This window comes from Pristis pectinata, chromosome 3 (assembly GCF_009764475.1).
Source record: "Pristis pectinata isolate sPriPec2 chromosome 3, sPriPec2.1.pri, whole genome shotgun sequence".
Taxonomy (NCBI): Eukaryota; Metazoa; Chordata; class Chondrichthyes; order Rhinopristiformes; family Pristidae; genus Pristis; species Pristis pectinata.
In genome coordinates, this window is record NC_067407.1 from 27,994,925 (window position 1) to 28,015,370 (window position 20,446).

The window sequence follows — 20,446 nt, forward strand, 5'->3', positions numbered from 1 at the left end:
GCCTTGATTGATGAAGGCCATCATGCCAAAAGCCTTCTTCACCACCCAGTCTAGCTGTGACGCCACATTTAGGGAACCATATATTTGTACTCCTAGGTCCCTCTGTTCTACAACACTCCCTAGGGCCCTACCATTCACTGTAAAAGTCCTTCCCTCATTTGTCTTCCCAAACTGCAACACCTCACACATACCTGAATTAAACTCCTTTTGCAACTCCTCTGTAAATCCTGGTAATCATCTTCACTTTCAATGACACCACCTATTTTAGGGTCATCTGCGAGCTTACTAACCACGCCTTGTGCATTCTCATCCAAATCATTGATCTGGATGACAAATAGCAATGGGCCTAGTACCCCACCCCTGGGGAACACCAATAGTCACTGGCCTCCAGTCTGAAAAATAATCTTCCACCACCACCATCTGCTTCCTACCATCAAGCCATTCTATATCCAGTTAGCTAACTCTCCCTGGATCCCATGTGATCTAACTTTCCATAGCAGCCTACCACTGGAACCTTATCAAAGGCCTTACTGAAGTCCCTATAGACCACGTCACACAGATTTTCATCCCATTAGTCCAGACTAACTCTACATTTACATCCAAAGTTGAAAGGCTAATGCACAACCCGCAATGTCACCTAATCTACCTTTTGACAGTAATTGTGGTAAATGGATCACAGAGGACTTAATCTCTGGCTTTTATTTGAAATATTCCTTGATAGCTACACCATTTGCCCACTATCCACACTGCAGACTGTACATGATCCATAAGGCAAGTGAAAGAATACAAGCAACAAAATAATTCTTGTCCTGCATGCTACAAAAGAATATTTCATCCCTGCAGAAATAGATGGGCGGAGACAAGAAATTACCTCTGAACTATTTCAGTCCCTAATGCCTTGCTCTCAGACATGCATTCTAAACAGAAATTGAAACTACCCTGGAGGCTGAGGCACAATGGTACTACCATAACTGGAACACTGTCGACTGGAAGAATCAGTAAGTCTTTTACAGAATCTGCACAATCCAACACAGACGCTTTACCAAAGCTTAAAAGTAACTAAGTTTTCTCATGTCAAGCCCTTTTGGTTATCCCAGACCTTCCAAAGTTGTCATATTTTTATTAAAATGTTCTTTATTTATTTTCTTCATCATAACATTTTTGTCCTTTATTTGTCCTCTTTAATATGATTGGTTAACCTAGTATTTGTGAATCCTGAGGGCCCCTTCAAACACAGATAAACTGAAAAATGAGCACTGTCTTATAGATAAACAACCCTACATAATCCTAACAAGAACAGCCAATTCACATAGTGATGGTGTTGCTATAGATACCAAAAATGTAGCAGACTCACCAGAAATAGCTACTTTTGAAATATTGCCACTGAAGTAGAGATATTTCTGGCACTGACTTCAAGGTGAGTAACTTTGGAGCTAGTCACTTTCATTTAATTAGATTTTAGATGAGGTTTTTGCCCAGCAAGCATGTTCAAACAAAAAAAAGTCTTTTTTTTAAAGATGGAAGTAGAATTATTTAATGAAAAAATAGAATGGAATCATTAAAGTGTCATATTAATCCCAGCAGTATTTCCAAGTTCTCACAACTAAAATAAGGGAGTACTTCACTAAGCTAGAAGAGGTATGGCCAAGGAGAAGGCAATCTTTCACAGAAGATTATGCTTTATGAACACACTTACTAAGAATCATTTAGTGTAAAACAGATTCTATCCTTGGAAATCAGCCATTCATTGCACAGAAACAGGCCCATTGGCCCACCACGTCAATACCAACTGTACTAACTCCATGTAACCGCACTGTGTAATGAACGATCGGTATGCAAGACAAGTTTTTCACTGTACCTCGGTACAAGTGACAATAATAAACCAGTACCAATACCAAAGTACCTATCTATACTAATCCCATTTACCAACACTTGGTCCATAGCCTACCACGCCCTGGTGATTCAAGTGCTCGTCCAGATGCTACTGTGAGAGTACCTGTCCCCATCACCCTCTCAAGCAGAGCTTCCTAGATTATAACCACCCCTCTGGGTGAAAAAATTCTTCCTCAGATCTATTTTAAACCTTTTACGCCTCACCTTAAACCCATGACCTCTGGTCGTAGGCACCTACACCATGGGAAAAAGCTTCTTACTATCTACCCTATCTATGACTCTCAGAAAGAGAGTGAAGAACAATACTATTGAAGGCCATTCTCTTACCAGATTTATTCTTTGCTGGTTTTTTTATGGTAAGATGTCCGAGTGTTACTTTTCAATGAGCCACACAGTTCCTATTTTATCTCCTTAATCACCTACTTAAGCAAATTTCTGATGCATCCTAGAGGGACCTCTCTAATTCAGGATTTCCTCGCAGTTATTCTTTTCATTTTGTGTGGTTCTATCCTGTCATTTCCTCTGCCTCCTGCCTCAGTTCTGAATGAGGACTTAACTAAAACATGATAATGAACCCGATGAAAGGGGTCTCTGTTGAAAGGATGGGACCATAAATAATTTCCTGTTCAAAAATTCAGGAAGGCTGGTTGAAGAATGTTCTCCAAGCGGAGAGTGAAAATGGACATTTCTAATTGCCCCAATCAAAGCTTTGTTACAATATTTGTGGATTTTCAAATCCTGGAAGCACACCTAATACCTGATTTGGCTTCATGACACAAACATAACTTCAACCAAGGTTTACTTCTGGGGTACCTGGGCCAATTTCTGGTCAGCTGATTTTACTTTCAATGTCCTGATATTTACAAGCCTCTTTATTTTGGGGACAGGTGCACTTTCTGGTTTCTCTCACATTAATGAGCCTAAAAGTCATAATTGATATAAAAAAATGTTTCAAGTATTCTATAGGTGTCATCACAAGCACTCTTTTGAGATGGGTCTCCCAATCTTTATTTTAAAAGCAGGGGAAACAGTAGATTATCTGGCGTTCTGTTTCCATTTGCCACAAATACACCATTATTACCCTATAAAGAATGCAGAATATCAGATCCTCTGTATTTATCGAGTTTACTAGAAGTTTTGAATAATTTACACATTTGCTTTTTTGCTGATTTGCTTTCTTTGTTTACCTCTGATTGTAATACTTATTGTTTTGAATGTTCTAATTAAAGAAATAATCTTTGCTGAGGAATTCTGCAAATAGCAGACAAAAAGGCACAATTGATTTGATCAAAGTGATTGGAAACTTACAGAGAGGATGGTGATTAGAATACCAGCAGCACAAAGCACAGCATCACTGATTGTTTCTCCATTCTTATAGGGATACTTGATGCTTTCGTCATTGCAGTAAAATCCACGCTTATAAGGTTTGATGGTGCTAGTTTCGATAACCAGGAAAGGAAGGCCAGCTAATGGAAAGGACGACAACAGATACAGACAAAGCAAGGGTAAGTAACATAGACAACAAACAGCTTAGGAGCATAACTGCTTCAACAAAGTAAAATGTGGCATTAGGGGACAAATAGAATAAATATTCTGTGCACCCCTCTCCACTCTTCCATACCATACGGTGCAATGATGAACTTATAAACCCTGTGTGAACAGAAGTGTGGAATTCAGGTGGTGGAATTTATCAGAATTACTTGCAAAAATGCTTCAGCTGGATGTTGGGAAAGTCAGACCATCTTAAGTTTTAAACAGATTTCAAAAAATTCACTTTTAATTAAGTATTTTAATATGGATCTCTTAGTCATTTCTATAGAGAAAATTCTGTTTAGATTCTATTATGGCGAGCTTGTCACTCATTTTGTTGGGGTTGAAGTATCCTGGCTAACCGCAATAAATATATAAATAACTCCATAGCTATTATCATGTAATTGGTTATTATTATTACTCCCATTGATCTACAAGGTGTATCAGTATATAAGTTGTTCTAACTATTGGGTTAATCATCTAATTCCTTTATTATTCTTTGAAATACATCTGTTGTTCTTTTTTTCCTTCCATTTTTCCCCACCTCCTCTTGTTTTTTGGCACTGCTTTTTTATTAGCTATTTTGCTGCATTTCTCCTTGGCTCCACTTGCTTTTGTAAAGCTCTGCTTAATATCATACATATGGCAGGAAAGAACACTGCCCTTTCATCTCTGGGACCTAAGTTCAACTCAGATACAAAGAATGATAAGCCTCCCATCATCCCCGCTGTCCCTTTCACTCACACTAAGACCAATGAACAAAGCAATTTGGTCTCAGATAAGTCCAAAAGTCAGGGCCAGTGCACAAAGGTTTTAAAAATATTTTGCTGGTGCAATAACCAGCACTGTTCTGAAATCAAGGCTCCCTTATTTTTAGTCTGAGAATGATCTTTTGCTGGAAAAATTGAAATATGTTTTTGATTTCCCTGGAGTATTAGCAAAAACTATAAGAACATAAGTTAATGAGAGTATAATGGCTTACAACTTTAGGCTTCCATATCATCTTCATGTTGCACATTTAGAAGAAAATTCTAAGATGTGCAGAGAACAGTCCACGTGGAAAGTGAACTGCCAAGAATCAGAGACCCCATCAGGAAAAGAAAATACTGTCAGGAAATGCCGCATTTTACTTTGTCTTGGCTTGGCCATGCACCAGCAGATATAAACTTACACAAGAAATTGGCAGTAGTGTTCCCACTACTAAGAGCAGGAGACTGGATACCACACTTTTCTTATTGCTGTACTTGATGCTGTCGTCATCGCAGTAAAACCCTCTTTGATAAGGAGAGATGCCTGCAACATTTATAATTGCAGTTGGAAGAATAACTGAATGAATAAAGAAATAAATGTAATTATTACTAAACTGCTGATCAGATTTCCAACTGACAAAGAAATGTATTCAGGTTGGATTCGCAACTACCACATGATTTTATTTTTTTTAAAGCTGTAATATTAAACCACGTAAGCAAAACACTGAAATTTCATTCCTGACAAATCACATTACTTTTGACCTTATAGTGAAGAAACAAAAATACAGACCCATCAGCGGCAGAAATTTTACAAACTTATACTGGGAACAAGGCAAGGACTGATTAGGAATGGTCAGTACAGCTTTGTGTGTGGGAAATTGTGTCTCACAAATTTGATTAAGTTTCTCTGAAGAGGTGACCAAGAGTTTAACAAGGACAGCATGATGGACATTGTCCACATGGACTTTAGCAAAGCTTTTCACAAGATCCCACATGGTAGGCTTGTCCAGAAGTTTGGATCACATGGGATCCAGACTGAGATAGCCAATTGGATACAAGACAGTGGTGAGACCACAGTTGGAATATTGTGTGCGGTACTGATTTCCAAGCTATATGAAAGATGTCATTAAGCTGGAAAGGGTGCAGAAAAGATTCACAAGAATGTTACCCGGGATGGAGGGTTTGAGTTATAAGGATGGACTGGATAGGCTGGGACTTTTTTCCCTGCAGGGTAGGAGGCTGAGGGGTGACCTTATAGAAGTATATAAAATCACAAGGGACATAGATAAGGTGAATGGTCATGGCCTTTTTCCCCAAGGCAGGGGAATCTAAAACTAGAGGGCATAGATTTAAGGTAAGAGGGGAGAAGTTTAAAGGGGCAGCTTTTTCCTCACGGAGGGTGGTGGGGATGTGGAACGAACTACAGGAGGAAGTGATAGAGGCGGGTACAAATACAATGTTTAAAAAGGCATTTAGACAGGTACATGGATAAGAAAGGTTTAGAGGGATATGGGCTAAATGGGACAAACTCAGATAGGCAACTTGGTTGGCATGGACAAGTTGGGCCACGCTGTATAACTCGATGACTCTGTGACAAGATCTTCAATAGGATAATGAAATGCTGAGAATTAGTAATTGTAGTGTCACCCTATACCAATAACTACAGTGTAATACTGTTCCACAAGTCACAAAGGCTCTTCTCTAGAAAGGATTGCATGATGGAGTAATCCTTTTAAAAAAACATTCCTGTTATGTATTCTTAGTTCATCTCATGTTACTAATCATGCCAGAAGACAGACCAACGTAATTCTAACAAGGAGTTGCCACTGTTCCACCAAATAATTGTTTTTTAATTAATAGAAATTAATTTTAACCTTTACGGGTTTTGAAAGATTTATGATATAATATGATTTTAGGCACACTTTTGTGAACATAATTAAACTGCATCTTGTCAATTAAAAGAAAGAAACAAACTTATATTTATACACCATTTTTCACAACCAGAGAACATTTCAAAGTGCTTTATAGTTAATTAAATAGTTTTGAAGTGTTGCAATATAAGTAATGGACCATCTAATATGAGCACAACAAGCCTTCACAAACACCAATATGATTATGACCATTTAATCAGTCTTCATGATGTTCATTGCAAGATAAATATTCATTAGAACTCAACAGATAATTCTCCTTTTCTGTTTCAAGATAATATCATGGGATGTCTCACATCCAACCGAGTGAGCAGAGGGCCACAGTTTATTTTTTTCATCCAAAAGACAGCCCCTCCTTCAGTAATGCACCCCCGCGACCCCCCCTGCCCTCCATTCTGCACTGGAGCATCAACCTACAGCATTTTTCTGCTCAAACTTCGGAACTGAGACTGGAACACAACCTTCTGACTCAGAAGCAAGAATACTACAACTGAGCCAGAGCTACCACCAAGGTAAACAGGAATTCCTCTGTCTGATTATCTACAGTTAATTAAAAGCTCTACAAATCAGAATGAATTTCTACAGGTCATCACACTGAGATTATATAGATTTTCTATACATTGACACCAGTGGTGAAGATATGGAGGGTTATCTTACTCTCCTTCTAACTTACTTAAAAGCATTCAGACTTCCTTCAAATTCCAAAGCCAACTGTCAAACTATGTTTTTGCTTTTTACTTGAACAATACAGTTTTATTGTTTCTTTGTAGGAAATTGCTTACAGTCATGGAACTGGTAAAGTACACTTGATCAACCAAACATTAAATTTTAAGAATATTAATTCAAGTAATACTGCTTCTCTACAGTAACCAAATCTCCTGAGTAATCAGAAATATTGAACTGATTATTCATGTTTTGAACCTTTTACATTTATGTTCTTGATATCAACTTGGTGTGGGTTAACAATCTGTGCAGAAAGTTGTGAAAGATGTCAAATAACATAGCCGACAGGATGGGGATTATGTGGCAGATGCAACGATACACAGAGAGTATGTAATAATGTTTTTTTTTAAAGTAAGAGTAAAGATACTTTTTAAGTGTTCATACCTTAAATAGAATGAGGAGGTAGGAAGGGCAATACAGATATGCATGACTTTAAAATTGTAGGGAAATAGAAATAGCCTAGAAATACATACATACTAATGATTTTGACCAAGCTCACCAGCACTTCTACTTCCTTAGGAGGCTAAAGAAACTTGGCATGTCCCTTTTGACACTCACCAACTTTTATTGATGCACCATAGAAAGCATCCTATCTGGATGCATCACAACTTGGTATGGCAACTGCTCTGCCTGGGACCGCAAGGAACTGTAGAGAGTTGTGGACACAGCCCAGCACATCACAGAAACCAGCCTCCCCCATGGACTCTGTCTATATCTCTTGCTGCCTTGGTGAAACAGCCAGCATAATCAAAGACCCCACCCACCCGGGTCATTCTCTCTTCTCACCTCTCCTATCAGGCAGAAGATACAGGAGCCTGAGGGCACGTACCACCAGGCTCAAGGACAGCTTGTATCCCACTGTTATAAGATTATTGAACAGTTCCCTAGTACAATAAAATGGACTTTTGACCTCACAATCTACCTCATTATGACCTTGCACCTTATTGTCTACCTGCACTGCACTTCCTCTGTAGCTGTGACACTTTATTCTGTATTCTGTTATTGTTTCTACCCTGTACTACCTCAATGCACTGTGTATTGAATCGATCTGTATGAATGGTATGCAAGACAAGTTTTTCATTGTACCTCGTTACAAGTGACAATAATAAACCAATACCAAATGAACAAGGGGAGAATAGTAAATTTATACAAGAACTTAGACAAGAGTACAAGTTTGTTGAGTGCTTTTGAATAGCTATAGGAAGTTATGAAATCAGTGCTAAAGGCACATCGTAATTTATTAGAATTGAATGAGAAATGGGGATTTGCAATTATGAAGAGTTTAAACATTACAGTGTTTTCACCAGAGCTGAAGAGATTAACAAATAATCTTGTGGAGGTCTTAATGATTTTGATAGGTCTTGATAAGGTAGTTCATGGGATATTGCTTCCATTGATCAGTACAATAATAATAAAATGGTATATATCTATCAAAAAAAGAACTAAAAGGCAAGAAAACAAAGCCTAAATAAATGACTTGTGTAAAGAACCTGATGAGCCTATTCCTGTTTTTGATCTGAAGGTTGGGAAATCGCAAACTTCATCATAAAAATTTACCCATTGTTTGGCTTTGCTAAAAACAAGCACTTTTAAGCTTTTTTGCACCATAGCTAATTAATGCTCTGCTTGATTTACAACTTTGCTCTGATTATTAAGACAGATAAATTTATACTGGCAAACACTAGCAAATTATCTTGGCAATAAGACCACAACAATCAATTACTGCCTGCCACTGGTGTCAGTGCTTGAATCAGCCCTTTTTAACTTGTGTGTCTACACAATAAACACGCCACACCCTGAATCCAGGAAATTCATCAATACTGATGACCTTGCACTGGTCATGCAAGCATTAATGCTCAGGAAAGCAACTAGGATGCTCACAAGCAATTTGAACTTACTGAAATATTATTTCTAGACCTGCCATCACCAGCCCAAACAGAATAAGACAATAGAGTCAAAAGTCATAGAGTTATACAGCAAGGAACCAGGCCCTTTGGCCCAACTTGTCCATGCCGACCAAGGTGCCTACCTGAGCTAATCCCACATGCCTGTGTTTGGCCCATATCCCTCTAAAGCTTTCCTATTCATATACCTGTCCAAATACCTCTTACACATTGTAACCGTGCTTGCCTCTATGACTTCCTCTGGCAGCTCATTCCATATACCCACCATCCTCTGTGTGAAAAACTTGCCCTTCAGATCCCCTATAGGTCTTTCCCCTCTCACCTTAAATCTATGCCCTCTAGTTTTAGCCTCCCCTACTCTGGGAAAAAGACTGTGACCATTCACATGAAGAAACTGGGCCTTCTCTCCTTGGAAGCTGTAAGGAAATCTGATAGAAGTATTTAAGATCATGAAGGCTATAGAATAGTAGAGAAAAACTGCTCCCACTGTTGTGGGATATAGAATTAGGCAATATAGAATGAAAGTGATCGGCGAAAGTGATTGGCACAAGTGGTTAGGCCATTGAACCCATTAAGTCCATGCCAGTTCTATTCCAGCTAGCCCCACTCCACTCTTCTCTCCCAATGGCCCTGCATTATTCCCTTTCAGGTATTTATCCAGTTCCCTTTTGAATGCCACAATTAAATCTGCCTCAACTACTCCACAGCCAATTTGCATTCCAGATCCCAATTTCATTCTGCACAAAAACAAATCCTCATATCACTCGTGGTGCTTTTGCTAGTCACCTGTTCTCTTATCCTGGGGGACAAGTGCCAGAACACTCTGCCCCTGTATACTCTGAAGCAGAATCTATCTCTGGCCATGCAGCCACCACACAAAGATCACATAAATGCGGATAAATGGTTACTGGTGTGGGACCACATGGCTCTATCTGCCATTCGCTGTGATTTTAACATCCTTCATGAATGGGCAAAACCAAAATCTCATTACAAAGGCTTGTCAAAACCATCAAAAATGCACTTAAAATCTTGCTGGCCATTATAGGAAACAGCAGCCCATATCTGTGCTCTGGACATGGTGGGAGCATGCCCAATGCAGGAACCAAATAACTCATCACTGACTCCTCATTGGGAGCCCTTGGATCAACCTCCTTTGAAGAGAGTGGACAGCCCTCAACAGAATCCACACAGGTCATGAATGATGTAGCCCATGCTACACAAGGAAAAGATGCTGAACGATTCAAAACGCAATTGTGGCCACAAGTCCCAAACCACAGAACACACATAAACCTGCCCATCAACATTTGTTGCAGAAGGCACCTCATTTCTCCACTTGGTATCTTAGAGGCCATTGACTAGATTCACAGACTGAACGTCAAAGTGTGAGGCTTTTCATATCTTACGAAAGAGTGACTGGCAAGAATAGCTAATGTTATCCCTTTGTTCAAAAGGGGCAGTAGGGATAAGCTAGGAACCTAAAGGCTAGTGAGCCTTCCATCAATGGTAGGGAAGTTGTTGGAGTAACTTCTCAGGGACAGGATTTATATTCACTTGGAAAGGCAGGGCCTGATTAGGAAGAGTCAGCAGGGTTTGTGCAGGGGAGGTAACTAAGAAAATTGTTGAAGACAGAGCAGTAGACATGTTTTACATTGACTTTAGTAAGGCTTTTGACAAGGTCCCACATGATAGGTTGGTCCAGTAGGTTAAGATACAAGGGATCTGAGGCATGTTGGCTAACTGAATCCAAAATTTACTGGGTGATAGGAGGCAGAGTGTACTGATGGACGGGTGTTTTTTGACTGGAACCTTTGTTGTTTGTAATATATAGAAATGACTTGGATGAGAATTTAGGTGGCCTGATTAGCAAGTTTGCAGAAGACACAAAATTGATAGTGTTGTAGGATAATGAGAAAGGTTGTTTAAATTTGCAGTGGGACATAGATCTGCTAGAAAGTTAGGGCAAGGCGGTGGCAGGTGAAATTTAATCCAGACGAGTGTGAGGTAATGCACTTTGGGAAGTTAAATTCTGTCAGGACGTATAAAGTAAATGGCAGGGACCTTAGGTTGTTGAAATACAGAGACCTTGGGATGCAAGTCCATAGCCCCCTGAAAATGGAGACATGCATGGATAGGGTAGCGAAGAAAACATTTTGTATGCTTGCCTTCATCAGCCAAGGCACTGAGTATAAAAGTTGGAACATTATGTTGCAGCTGGAGAAAGCATTGATTAGAACGCACCTAGAGTATTGTGTACAGTCTGGTCATCACACCACAGGAAGGATGAGGTAGCATTAGAAAGAATGCAGAAGAGATTCACCAGGATGTTACCTGGAATGACGGGCTGTAGTTATAAGGAGAGATTGGATAGGCTGAGTTTATTCTCACAGGAGGCTGAGCAGTGACCTTATGTGACTTTGTAAGATTATGAGAAGCATAGATAGGATGGATAGTCAGCCTTTTTCCCCAAAGCAGCAGAGTCTAGAACTGGAGGGTACAGGTATAGGGTGAGAGGGGAGAATTTTAAAGGAGAAGATCTGAGGGATAAGTTTTTTCCACACAGAGAATAGTGGTTATCCGGAATGAGCTGCCAGAGGAAATAGTGGAGGCACATACAACCTTTGAAAGGCATTTGGTCAAGTACTTGGATAGAAAAGGATACAGGCCTAATGCAGGCAGATGGGATTAGCATAGATAGGCATTACGGTCGGCATGAATGAGCTGGGCTGAAAGGGCCAATTTCTGAACTGTACAATTGAATGGTTGACCAGGTTATAAAATTAGATAAAGGTTAGCAATCTGAAAACAAAATGTTTTGATATTCCATTACCTCAACAAATTCACCACTACAAATCTTCCTAAGAACACAATTTTTATGTAACCTTTACCGTCGATGAACTCCTGAACTCTTTAATCATGGTTGTTTAAATTTGAACCATACTCCACGATTCAGATGTAAGGATTCTTTGAACAACACTTAAAAAGCAAATAAATTTCTGGCTGAGAAACCTGTAACCTAAAAAGAACAGCTTGATTACACGTAGGTCACATTTTGTCTTTTACATACGTTATAGGGAGCATGACCTTGCACCTGGAATTGCCTTTTAGCTGACCTTGGCTTGTTCTATGGATCACCTTTATGTTTGTTTCCGAAGTCTAACTGGCTAACAATCGATAAACAACTTCAAGGCAATTCCAATTGCAAGGTCATGCTCCCTATAAAAGCAAGTCAGCAACTTGGGAATAACATCTGAATGTTAAAATTAATGTGTAGCCCATTTTACCCCACTCTGAGCCTTTTATGAATACTTCAATTCTTATCTACTTATCAGGCACAGATCTTTCTAAAAATGTCTATTTTAAATCTTTATTATTGTTAATTCCAAGGAATTAGGGTGCTAAAGCTGAACTACAAAATAATTGAAAAGCAAAGAAGTCACAGTAGGTTCAAACTCCAGGGCAATGTTTTGGCTGGTCCAGAAGACAATTTTCTAATTTATGCAGTAGTGATGGGACAGTAGTTTCAGCAGAGAGCACAAGATAAACAATGTTAGAGTATTCCTTCATTCAGAGAAGGAAGGATTTTTTTTACTCACGTTCAATAAGTTACAGGATTTGGAAATCACTAACAAGGCCAGTATTAATTGGCCATCCCTGAGTGCCCCTGAGAAGGTGATGGTGAGCTGTCTTCTTTTCAGCTGGATTTCCATAGGAGGCATCTTCATGTTCCTATCTAAATCATGCAGCATTCTGGAAACATATCATTATTTCTGGATTACCACCAAGTCAAAATCTGAGAGCACCTCCAACAGTTCAATAATGGTAATCCAGAAACAGTGATATGTTTCCAGAATGCTGCACAATTTAGATGGGAATTCGGAGATGCCTCCTATGGGAATCCAGCTCTTGTCCTTCTAAAAGAAAATAAAAATCAAGGGTATGTGAATAACTGGTAAAGAAGCCATAGCTACTTGCTTTAAATGGTACACACTGGAGCAATGGTGCTCAATCAAGGGAACTACCTTAACTTGGATAATGTCAAGTTGATGGACCCATACTCATTCAAGCAAATGGTGAGTATTCCATCCAGTCCAGATTTGTGTCCTGTAAGCTGGTGAAAGGTTTTGTGAAGCCAGGAGGTGTGTCATTGGTTATGTATTTTTTCCCCAAAAATATACTCTATATATTAGAATCATTATCTATACAGTAAATACAATGTCATTATCTGAATTTACTGTACCAAGCAATTCAGTACATTCCTTTACAATACATCAACATCACTCACATTTTATTTAATATGCAGCTTCTGGCTTACTCTGCAACCATAGTATTTAGCTGTTTGTACAGTTAAGCTTCTGGTTAATGGTGACTCCCTGTATATTGGTGGTGGGGAATTCAATGATGGTAAAGCTATTGAATGCATGCTCTCCTTTTGAAGTTGATCACTGCCTTTCTCATGTGGTGTGAATATTATTTGTCACTTATCATCTCTTGCCTGGCAATTTCAATGGAACTGGAGTTGCAAATGAAAATAAATGCTGTGTAGTTACCAGTGGTTATATCAAATCTTTTGAAGGAAGAATGGTTCGAGTTTATGATGGAGGGAAAATCATTGATGGCAAGAGTTGGCTGCCCAGAACACAATCCTGAACACCTCCTGCGCCACTTTTCTGGAGTAAGGTGATTGGCATCCAAAACCCACAACCATCCTCCCCTGTATTGGACATGACCCCAGCCACAGATGTTTATTCAAATACCCAATAACTTCATCAGTCCTTATGCAGGGTTTCGACCCAAAACATTGACAATTTCTTCCCCCCCCCCCCCCACAGATGCTGCTCGACCTGCTGAGTTCCTCCAGCAGATTGTTTGTTGTTCCAGATTCCAGCGTCGGCAGTCTCTTATGTACCCAATATCTTTAGTTTTTCCTTGAAGCACACTCGAACCATTGCTGCCTTCATGTCAAAGGCTTTCACTATGACATCATGGCTAGAATTCAGCTGTTGTGAACATGTTTGGCCCAAGGTTGTAATGAGGTCTGGAACCAAATGGTTCTGACAGAATCCAATGGGAGTTTTGGTGAGCAGGTTGTTGTTGAGAATGTGTCACTTGATATCACCGTTGATAATGTATTTGATCTATTTGCTAATGGAATGGTCAATGGTTTGATAAGTCTTGACCTGCTTTTCATAGGCAGGATATACCATGGCAGCTTTTCCTATTGCTGTTGTCTCTGTTTTGTAGCTAGTTAGACTTTCAACTAGGGCATACCTTGTCATATGACTGGTCCGTGATCATAAGACAGGACTCTGACCCCCACACCAGTGTTTACAGGAGCAACTGCTGGCACATACCAGCACCTAGCATCAGCAAGTTGGCAACTTCCTGGCAAGTCAATGCTGCTCGGTCTTTTGCCGTGGCGCTGATCTATCATGGAGATAATATCCAAGCAGAATCTCATGGCCTTTGCACCAGTGTAATCAGCAATCCAGGCAGCCCCAATGTGAGTCAGTGCATCTGGACCACTGAATGGCAAGGAGGCCTTTGACTCAGTGAGAACCCTGGAAGGTTTGGGGTCTCCGGTTTGGGAAAATACAAAGAGAAACAGCAATTATACACCAAAAATTTTCCTAAAAGTAAACACACTTGCCTTATGGGTTTGTGTTAAGGGTGGTAGCATACAGCACTCACATTCATTCCAGGATTATGCAGAACTGTTTGATCTAAACTCAGGTCACTGAACCTAGGGAACTATATCAATATTTGTATTTTTATAATTAGCCTCAGCACTTGTACTTCAGAAAGGGAAAAATTAGGCAGTTCTCTTTTTTTCTGGCCACCATCCAATAGTCCCTATTAGAAATTGTGTTTGAGGACACTAGGTTGGGAAAGACTAGAGCTCAGCCTCACATGGGCAAAGAGGCCACCCAGAATCATCATTTAGTCACAGTCATAACATCTGGGATACTCGGGGGCTGATGACTGTTGTGGGAATTTACCTCTGCCACATATTCAGTAGAAGTAGAAGTAAAAGAAAATCAGGAATTTGGAAGTCCCAGAAACCTTTAGGATCTGGAAACACATAAATGAAGTTGATTCACTTTTAATTTCAAAAAGACTGGAAAATAAAATTGTTTCCCCTCTTTTCTTTCATAAATTAGGTATGAAACAGGTGGGAGTGGTTATGGGGACAGGATTCAACTTGATGATATTACCAATGAAGTAGTAATGGGCTCCAATTTCCTTACTGGAAGAACCATGATAATGCTTGTTTCGGTTTTGCTTTTCTTGAGAACCATGCATTTACCATTATGCTAATTCAGGCATTATTTCCATATTTATGACAGCTGGCACACAAATACTTAATAATCAGTGCATACAAAGACCAGTAACATGGTCTTCAGCATACACTACCAATTTCTATATTGTACTGGATTCACCATCCAGCTAACTGCGATGGGCAAAGGAACTGAAATGTTGACTCTGTTTCTCTTTCCACAGATGCCCAGTGTTTTCAGCATGTTCCATTTTTATTTCACTTCATATTATTTACAATTAATGAAATCATAGTAACAATTGAACAATTTCTTTGGAGTATGGGGAGCTTGAAGCCAACTATTCCGCCACAAACACCGATGAAGTGACCACCAGCTGGTATGCGTATGTCAAATAAAGCGCAGCCTGCTCTCCCAATATTAACATAAGTAGGGATCTGAGGTTACTGTGAGATCAGTGTTTCCCCAGTGGACTGTGGTTAAGAATGACAAGCCATAATTTCCTCTTACCAGCAAGATTCCATCTTGACTCAGGCCAGCTCATTATAGGCACAGCTTCAAACATGACACTAACTCTATCACAGACCATTGGATAAGAGGTTTACAAAATGAAAAAAATGTCTTCTCAACTCTGAAAGAAATGCTGTTCTGAAGTTAAGGTTCCAGTACTGACCTGGGAATGTTTATTGCTTATCTTAAGGTAAAACAATCACCCCAGTCTCCAATATTTAGACCTCTAGTTCCCATCTGAGAGATTTGGACACAGGATGAAAGTTTGCTTAGGTTACATGTTACTCTCCAAATTTCAATACCATTAAAACTCTTCAATTGTGGACTGTGGGTTACACTGATTTTAATTTTCCAGTCAGCTACAATAATTCCCCTATTTATGGGATAGATAACAAGTAAAATCCCCAGCTGTGTGTTCAGAAGCTCTTGGTTTTCTTTGAGTAAAAAGAATTTTGATTCCAATTATCTTTAAAATGGCTTAGTAATATTAAGCCATTGTTCCCAACATCCCAGAATATGACCTTCAGGAAAAACACTCACAAATTCATTGATAGAAATGAATCCTTTTACTGCTTTGCTCTCAAAGAAAATAACTTTCCCCTAATAATGTCTTCTCCCACCTACTAATCGAAGACCCAGCCCGAACCATAGGGTAAAATCAAAAGTACCAATTGCTACTCCTCCCAAGTCATAAAAAAACAAAGTGGTGGAATAGTGCAGGTAAAATCACAGCTTCGGTTTTTATTTCCACTAATGGAAATTCATTGAAGTTCTTTTATCTGAGCCTAGGTTTTCATATAAGAAATAGAAGTAAACATGAAATTGTCCTTCTCTTTTAATAAACAGGCTTTTGGCATCTGACTTGCATTAAAAAAATTTCCGGACAGCCTGTTTAAAAATTCAGACTTTCCAGTCCAAAACCATACAGGTGGCAACCCAACAACAGGTTGTAGCCACAAAACCCTGGCAACTACAGTTCAGGTAATTTTGCTTGCTTTAAATATATTAGTGCGAGGAATATTCTAAATGCCCACATGAGTGTCAGGTCATTGGTCATACTGCTAACTTAAGTTCACTCAGTGGTTAAACAAAAGGGCTTCCATTTGCACAGACCTGTGCTCATTTCAAGGACTGTTTTGATTTAAGGGGGATGGAAAGGGGTATTTTTCAAATCTTTTTAGTTAGTTTGATCAATTTGTAATGTTAAAGGGGGAAAAAATCAAAGGCCTCACAAAGAAGTCAGTATTGTGTCAGAATTCTTTGAACTATTACTCGCTCAGACTTTAGTACTTAAGAACACTTTAGAAAAACAGGGGATTGGCTTTCCAGGGCTGCCTGAGGGAGTGCAGAGGACACTTTGTGCTGAGCTTGCACTCATGTGGTGAGCATAACTGAAGTGGCCTGTGTCTGCCTCTTAGTTTTAGATCCAGGCTTTTACCTCAGGAAAAAAATAAATACATTTCAACTTTGTCCTTCTCCTTTAAAAGAAATCTGATGTTTCAAAACAAATATTACCCATGCATGAAAGAGTCACTGAGAACATTAGAGCCAACCTAATTACCTCTGCTCACTACAGTACCATATTTAGCTAAAGAGCTGAGGTGTTGCTTTGCTACAGGCACAGGAGGATAGGGGTTGTTGTTGGACCAGTGTGTGGGGGACTGCAAGACAATGAGAAAGACTCTGGACCAAGAAACTCAAGGGCCATTTTCCAGCAGTTATATTTGGAATAGTGTCTTCTTGGGCTCTTCAGCTCAAATCCACCAGTAGTTGTAGGGTCAGTTGTAAAGCATGAAATGTGGACTGGGGAGACAAGTGCCTGTGTCACTCCAAGTTTATCCCCAGTGCTTCCATCACTGTGAGCTTACACTCTAGTTCCTGTGTCACTCTGAGCTTTGCCCACCCCAGTTCCTGCACCACTGTGAACTTATCCACAATTCCTGCCCATTCAGAACAGCTGGATAATATGGCACCCAACTGGCATGAAAGAATTGCCAAGGCACACCCCCTGGTGTGCTTCCAACAACATCACACCAATTGCCTACCTCTCACCACAGTGTAACCATGTCCTCTTTGCAGAAGGGAAGTAATCGTTATTTACCCCCAAAGTTGACATTCTTTAGAGCCCAAGGCCAGTTGCTTGACCTGGGAACCACAGTGAGCCCACATGCTCCTTGAGACCAGTAATCCCACTGGACCTGAATGAGCCCATAAAGTAGAAGATCCTTTCCCCTGGTTTCACTCCCAGGAACTGGCATGAGACGAGCAGGATCCCAGAAATAGTCCTAAGAAAATTTATTTTCTCCAACTGGTAGTCTCTCTGGTCTTAAATGATGCCAACCCATGATTCTCTCACAACATTAAATTAACATTCTGTTAACTTCTGTGAGAAATTAATTTAGTTTTTGAACCTAAACATCAGTCAGGATATCTACTGGCCCAATGACCATTTTACACAATTGTCCAAAGTCAAAATTTACCTCCTGACATAATTTCAAGTAATGGCACTACTCTGGAAGTATTTCAACATATTAAAACACTAAAATAATTTTAAAAAGTGAAATAATTAAAATTGTTGTTGTCCAATACAGCCCTCATAGGGCAGTTAACAAACGTTTCCGCTACGTGGAGGGTCCCTGTTCTCAAGTGACCTACTTTGGTTTGGAAGGAAGGAAAAACACAATTTTTTAACCTTTTTACAGCTGCAGTAAATCTCATGTATTTAGTTTACCAAAAGTGTTAACCCTTTCATAGCTGCAATCCTGTTTTGCCACCAAACCCACTGTCAATTATTTCCTCATTTCCTCTGATAATCTTGGCAAAGAGGGAATAATCTGCAGCTAAAAAAAATCCTCACTGCATTCTTCAAATATATCAAGTTTGTACACATTTTCCATATTTATTCCTGAGTGCTCATTCTGCAGATAGATCTACAGTGAATGATGTAATTAATGCAGAACAGATTACTTCAGTAAGTTAGTTTAGTAAGTTTTGCTCTAAGGACTATAAAGAATAACAACAGGAGGTCTGACAAAAAAATATTGTTAACCCTATCCCTACAGACGCTGCCTGACCTGCTGAGTACTTTCACCATTTACTGTTCTTATTTACAAGAAAGCCAGTGGGTGAACCATTGTAAACCTTAATAAATCCTGGATTAAATTATGTTATTGTGTATGCACAAAAACCTAAAACCAACAAAGACAGAGCCAACCCCAGGTATATCAATACTTAAAAATGCAGGTGGAGCAACATATGTATATCATATTAGAAGGGTGGCACTGAAGAATAATTAACACAGACTGCTGTTTCCATAGGTTCTCACTGACTTTTTAAAACTTTATTCATACAACACGGTAACAGGCCCTTCCGGCCCAATAAGCCAGCGCTGCCCAATTACACCCATGATAACCTACCAACCCGTACGTCTTTGGAATATGGGAGGAAACTGGAGCACCCGGAGGAAATCCACACAGTCACGGGGAGAACGTACAAACTCCTTACAGACATCGGCAGGAAATGAACCCCAATCACTGGCGCTGTAATAGCACTACGCTAACTGCTACGGTACCGTGCCACCCCTGACCTGATACACAATGCAAGGCTTTTCAAATGTTGCTTCAAGTTATATTACTGTATTGTTGTAAATTAGGAATTTTCCTTCTTTTCGGGGAGTGGGGCAGGAGTTAAACAGATTCAAGTACATGCTTTCAAAAAAAAATAAAGCTGCTGTGTAAAAAGTACACTTTTTTTTAATTTCCCATGCTAAGCTTTGATGACTTTTTTTCCTGAAATCGTCAGATATAATTGGTGGTGTGAAAATCTCACACTCTTCCAAGGCGCAATTACTCTAATTTCAGTTTTGCAACAGCTGCTTGCAGATGTTTGCCAAAGTGGACCAGCATAATAAGTCACCATCAAGTTTGGTGAGTATTCATAATTTTTTTTCCACAGAAATATTTACAATGCAGAAAGGATTTATATTTGAATGTTGTACTTTAAAACATGGAGGCCTTTGGTGTATAACATCCATGCTGAAACAAGACTGCATGGGGGACCGATGTCAATTTCCTGCAAAGCCATGAGTAGAAGGGCTGACATGCATGGCTCCCTTTTGTTTTATAGTTTGTTGTGACAGGGATGCCCTCACATTAAAGAATAATGACCAACAAGTTTATCCCAGTCAGTAGCGCTAAAAGTGAAATATAATATATTTCATATTTCCATACAACTCAGAAAGAGGCCATTGAACCAATCAAGCTCATGCCAGCTCTAAAAGCAATCCCATCAAAACCACTAGCCATGTATTATCCTGCAATCTATTCTCTCTCATAGATGACCATTAACACCCTCAGTTCTCCCACCAGCCAACTTCATTAGGGGCAATTTACAGTAGCCAATTATCCAAACAACTAGCACTTCTTTGGCGTACAGAAGAAAACCCATACAGTCAAAGGGAGAATATACAAATCACACAAAGACAACACCAGAAGTCAGAATCGAACGCGTGTTGCTAGAGCTATGAGACAGCTGCAGCACAATGGCTGCACATCCTCCTCTGCTTCGATATTTGGTTCCATTAAAGTCAAAGGAACACAGGTTCAGAAGCAAAGTAGAATGGGGCTGAATTTCTAGTTAACTAGACTTGCCTTATGGAAGACCTCAGCACCATCAGGAAGGAATTAAGCAGTTAATTCAGCTCTGGGCTCTAAAACAGCTGGCCCAGACAGGGACCAGTGTTGCAGATGGCCCTCACCATCTTGTTCCTGATTCAAGTCTTGTGTTGTTTGCAAACCACATATTCACGCTACAATTTTGCAATAATGTCATCAATCATGCAACACATATTGACCAAATTAAAACTTTACTTTATAAACATGGTAAAAGGCGCTTCTGGCCCAACAAGCCCACGTTGCTCAATTACACCCATGTTAACC

General features: G+C 39.6%; 1 pseudogene; it reads right to left on the minus strand.

Moving 5' to 3' along the window:
• The window catches only part of LOC127568319 (phospholipid phosphatase 3-like), a 123,481-nt pseudogene that overhangs the window by 68,982 nt on the left and 34,053 nt on the right, over nt 1-20,446 (minus strand).